Genomic DNA, 6,000 nt, shown 5'->3' with positions numbered 1-6,000 from the left:
ATACACCTGTGATACGTTAAAGACTTCATTTAAATTATTTTCCCGAGAGTTTATTCTGTGCTGGGACAAAATAGATCAATCACACATGTGTATCTCTTTTTCTTTCGAATTCAAAGTGTTGTTCTAACTTGAACGATGTACTATTACTTTCGATTGTTGAAATCTTGTACTTGATTGTTGTTCGTTTTCCTCATTTAACGTTTGATAAAATTCTCGAAGAAATATTCAAGTTTCTTTGGGAGTCACCCTTGCGTCGCCACTGCACTATATCCGATTGTACACTAATGAGATCTACGACTAAAAATAATTGGCATTCTCTTTTATTCGACTTCGATCCGATGTTCTGTTCTTGAGTCATGGCTGTTTTCACTGGCGTCTCTGGCATGTAAAATTTGGGGGGGGGGGCATCAAAGAAAGTGATTTAAATGGTAGTACCTAGCCCAACCTACTTATTATCTTCGATTGCATTTGTCATCTTTCTACTTATCTTCATGGACCTCCTAAGGTATATCAAGAACTGTTATAATCGTTTCACAGCCTGAATATTATATTCCAAATAAATATAATTATTATTTATATCTTATTCTATCGTTAGTAAATAAATTAAATTAGAATAAATAATATTGAATATTTTGTACTACAAAATATTGGGGGGACGCGTCCCATTCGCCCTCCCACCCCACCCATCAGAGACGCAGATGTCTGTTTTTACTTTCTCTCCGACAAATTTTCGTGTGATCAAGGCGCCGAAAGGAGGCATTTTTTTCACTCAGGTTGGTGTATGCTTTTCGTTTTATATTCGTGTCAGGAGTCACCTCCTGAAGTTTGATATGTTAATTAAGTTATACTCTGTATATATACGGGCGCCATTTTATGTATTAAAACCCAAGGTTTGTTTAATAACGTCAATAGCTAAACTGTGAAAATTTCTTTGCTAGAGAAACAATTCTAGTTCTTGTAAGAATTTTTTGTCAAGCAAATGAAGCTAAATATATACTAATAAATCAATATAGATATATTTTAGAAATACAATAGGCACTGATTATTTCAAAACTTCTCTAAAACACACAGGACAAGGGCGCCTTGCGTAAAGGGCGCACTTTACCCTTCACGGGTTCTTTACCAACAGTAATAGTATGTATTCACTGTACACAACTGTGCCATACAGAAAAATAAAACCGTTTGTCTTTGATGTGGTTTCGCAAGGGCGCCTTATGCAAAGGCGCACTGTACTTATCATGGGTTATTTACCAATAACAACTGTAAGAATTTATCATAGAAAAATGTATCTTTATATATAATGTGATGTTTCGGAGGGCGCACCGGGACATGTCCCGGTGTCCCGGTGGGCCAGCACGGGCCTGCTACTGCTACTACTACTACTACTACTACTACTACTACTACTACTACTACTACTACTACTACTACTACTACTAATAATAATAATAATAATAATAATATCAGATCTTTGCAGTGGTAGGTTCAATAAAGTAACTTCACACATTTGGGCATTTGTTATTATTATTAAGCTAAGTAATACACTGAAACCTCCCAAAACGGACATCGATGGAACCTATTATTTCTCCGTAAATGAGAGGTATCCCTAAAAGGAAGGGTTCTCTCTCATAATACCACACCACACATATTTATAGCATGGAAGAATAAGGAAGTTTGTCCTCTTATGAAAATGTCCACTATTGAGAGATGCCCGTTAAGAAAGATTTCGCTGTATTAGGAATTAACCTTAACTATTTTACCCAGTAATTACATGAGAATTGATTACATACGAATTATTGTAATTATTTTGCAAAATTCTGCTATTATTTCAATTTATTCACTCCCAGCAAGTTGGGTGATTTTTTCCAAAATATTAATTGGGAAAAAATTCCCTAGTCCCATGCTCAAATCACATTCGTTTATTAATTAATACTGTACATAGTTCCAATTTCATTATTTTAATATTCTAACCCTGTTGTTAACGTTAATTGTTGTAATATTATTTGATCTCTTGTTCTGCCCCTTCCTGGCTACGTTGTTGACTCTGAATATCTTTCATAAGAAAATTATTCATTGATTTAGTTGTCTTCCAGAAATCCAGTTTTCAATTTACAAATATTTTGTATTTTTCTGTTTTGTCTTCTTTAATATACCCTAATTTTAATAATCCCAGGGCTCGTAGTGGTCTGATCTCTTGTAAATAGTTGAAAAGTGACCAAAAAATTGCCAAAAGCACATGAAAAAATTACCAAAATCTCATCATGACCCTTTTTCCTTTGTCAATTTCTCCATCACCTCTCTCTTTGTTTGTTGTTTTGTTTCTTCTTTACTTCTTTTTGAGCTTCCTCCTTTCTTAGGTTTTCAAAGTATGCTTTGTAGTTACGGTAAGCAGACTTAGCAGATGTAAAAAGCTTCTGAGTAAGTGGAACCAGTTCTGACCTATTTCCGAATTTCTTCATCCCAGACATTATATTTAACTTAACATTAAGAGTTCTCAAAAACGTGAAATATTCAAATTCATCACCTACTCGTAATAAAAGCACACAAGAAGCATAACGCAAGACGAACATGAACCACACAAACACACACACACAACGTTGAGTGGAGCGTTAACTATTACGAGAGAAGACTCAAAGACTATTATGATAGAAGAAAGAATAGACACAGAAGGATTCTCAACCCCACCTTGAGAGCTTAAGCATCCACCAACCGTCCACTGTGATTTAGAAAGAATAAAAGCTGACGTGAGAATAAAGCTGACTGTTTCACATGTGGCAGCAAGTGCTGAAGCTTTCAGAAGAGTAATGAGTAACAAGTTTATGCCTTTTTCCATTTGTTCTTATATTTTTCTTAGAAAACTGCCAATGTAAAACATAAATCACATGAAAAAATCACTTTACCTCTCAAAAAAAGTAACTTTTAGTGACAAATTTGAAAAAAAAAGTAACTTTTAGTACCAACTTGAAAAAAAGTAAATTTTAGTTTAAAAAAGTGACTCGCTATGAACCCTGTTCCGCTCAATAAATTTACGTGGATCAAAATATACTTTACAAAAAAATTAAGCTAGCGCCAAATGCGTTCCTGCATATAACTAGACTCAGTCTAAAATATATATAATTCTTAATTCGACCGATCTCTTCATTTCTAAATCGTTTTGACTACACCCTTCTAACGTCCGTCCGTTGATACACCACTTGCAGAGCAGGCTCGAAACCAACCACAGAGCTTTGGGGGGGGGGCATGAAAATGTTAGGAGGGGCCAAGTCATTAAAAATTTCCTACAAATATCTAAATTGTGCATTTTGTATTGAGGTCTGGAGGGGACATGAAAAATTTAGGGAGGGCCAGGCCTTCCCTAGCCCCCCTCTGGTTACGAGCCTGTTGCAGAGTAGCACTTACCAACTGAATGTGGTATAGGCTTATTACTATATTGTCACATTTTTCCTTATTGAGGAGGAGGTAGGTGAATGACTGCTCAAGACGTTGCCAATTTCAGTCATCTGCATCTGTCCATCAATCTCTTTTCTCGGAAACGACCGCGGAGCCCAGAAGGGTAGGTATCAGCGGTCTGTTTTGTCAATTGTTTCAATCGAAACACCGCCCGAAACAATGAGGTCATGAGGTTCTCGAAACTGTACATAAGAAAGAGGTCGCTTCGAATTTTGAAGTGAAATAAATAAAGAAGAATATTGCCTTCCTTCCTAAACGTTAAACCTTTTTTAACTTGATGTAGTAAATAACCTATATGATACTGATTGATACAATTGGATTTGGGGGAGTATTCCTTTTCCATCCAGAGGTGTGTGTAAAGAAATTTGGAGGGGTGTTAGGGGGTGTTGGGGGGTGTAGATTACTCCCTGTTTGTCACGTTTACGAAAATGGGGCTTATAATTTGGCGTTGAAAGTTTTGGAGATTTCTTTTTCTAATTATAACTTGCTTATTTCTTAATTTTTATTGAATTATTTTTTTTTGAAAAAATGTGTTCTCTTTTTGTGCATGTTTCCAAAAAGAAACGTGACATTTTCTACCATAAGAAAGAGGGTTATTTCTATTTACGCAATTTCTAAAAAACATGCGACAAAAAGTTTGGACACAAGTCTACTACTGAAGAACTTCTAACTTAATGTGGCGTACATATCATATTAGATGCGTGAACTGTGAGTAATTGCTAAATAAGGAAATAACATAAATTTCTCACTGAAGAACTTTCAAAGATTTTTTTTGTGCTTATATATGACGTTGAATGAAAGAAACGTGTGGTCCATTTAAGTCTCTTAGGATGTAAAGCACTTTAATCTCGCAAATAATAGATTGAAAAAATTGACTGACTGAAGCAGCTGAGTTAGTAGTTCAAATAACAAGGAGATCTTTAGGAAGTTTTTACTAAGAAAAGTAATTTTTGTTTCTTCAGCGATTATTCGTAGTATAAATACAGGTTTGACAATGTACTTAATGTGATATACACGCAATATTGTTATTAGAAGTTTGCTAGTGACAGGGGCGGATCCAGGGGGGACGATCGCCTCCAGAAGATGATTTTTTTTCTGATTTTATATATAAATAAAACCCATCCCAGAGTTTGGAGCTCTTAAAAGTAGCTGTAAATAGCAATACTTCAACCCACCGCCCCCCGAGAAGTCCGTCCTGAATCCGCCCCTGGGTAGTGGTACATTTAACCATTGTCGCATTCTGAAGTGAATATTTTTAAGAAAGAAAGAAAAAAATCTTTCTTTATACCTACCATAACAATTACAGACATTATACAATACTTTCTATGAACACTGTCCTCATTCTCAGCTTAAGTTTAAAAAAGGTTAAAAATTTGAAAACATATTGGAAGGTAAAAAGGATAAAAGTAATTCGAAGTAAGTATACATTTCATGCCACATGATAAGGTAGAACATAAACAATCTTAACATACTATGAAACTAATCAGTATTCACTGTTTTGTGTTTGCTGTGTTTATTACAGTCTAGGGAAGTAACGTAACGGAAGTAACGCGTTACATTTTTCCAAAGTAACTAATGGTAACGCGTTACAAATTTTTAAGTAAAGTACCTAGTTTGCGTTACATTTTTTGTGTTACATTTCGGATGAGTAACTACAATATATGTATGGGCAACCAGGGCAAGAGTGAACACTTTTTGTAAATCAAAGAATTGCGGTGGAATGGTGACAGAGAAAAACGCAATATGTTCTCTATGTGAAAGCCTGTTATCTCTAATAACATATACAGTTTAATTGCGGCAAATCTAGCAGAGGATCCAGAAGAATAACATAGTTTTGACGAAGGAAAAATTTGTACTCTTGCCCCATATGGTGGGGTAAGAGTAAACAACGGTTGGGGCAACGATGTACAGTCGAATCCAAACATAGAAACGTAGGCATAAACACCAAAAGACATTGAATCATAGATATATATGTACTGGTTACATGGAACTAAGGAAGTTATAAAATACCAAACAGATTAGTGTCAAATGGAACTGCCAATAAATGTTACAGTACTGTATATCATACATGTTATAATTACAAAATATAAAAATAGGAGAAATCAGTTCAACATTCATTACGAAGCACAAAAATTTTACTTGTGATGCACACAGTGGACATCCCTAAGAGTAACGCAGTATGGCATTTTAGTCAGTGTTACATTATATGAAAATGTTCATATAGCTGTCAAGTAAGTATTTGTTCTTGCATCTACATAAAGCGATTCAGAATGTTCAATAATAATAATAATAATAATAATAATAATAATAATAATAATAATAATAATAATAATAATAATAATAATAATAATAATAATAATAATAATAATATTTGGTCTAGGAATTAATTCGTGCGGTTTTTAATAAAAATTGAAGCTTTATTTCAAAAGCAAAGTAAATGAATACGTTAACAAAAATATTGTCCACCGCTAGCCACTACTTTCTCCCATCTTTCAGGCAATTTACGGATTCCGTGTCGAAAGAATTCCTCATCTTTTGACGCAATCTAATCAA

The sequence above is a fragment of the Thermobia domestica genome, chromosome 4, assembly GCF_964235325.1.
Source record: "Thermobia domestica chromosome 4, izTheDome1.hap1.1, whole genome shotgun sequence".
Lineage (NCBI taxonomy): Eukaryota > Metazoa > Arthropoda > Insecta > Zygentoma > Lepismatidae > Thermobia > Thermobia domestica.
Note: the sequence above shows the minus strand (reverse complement) of the source record.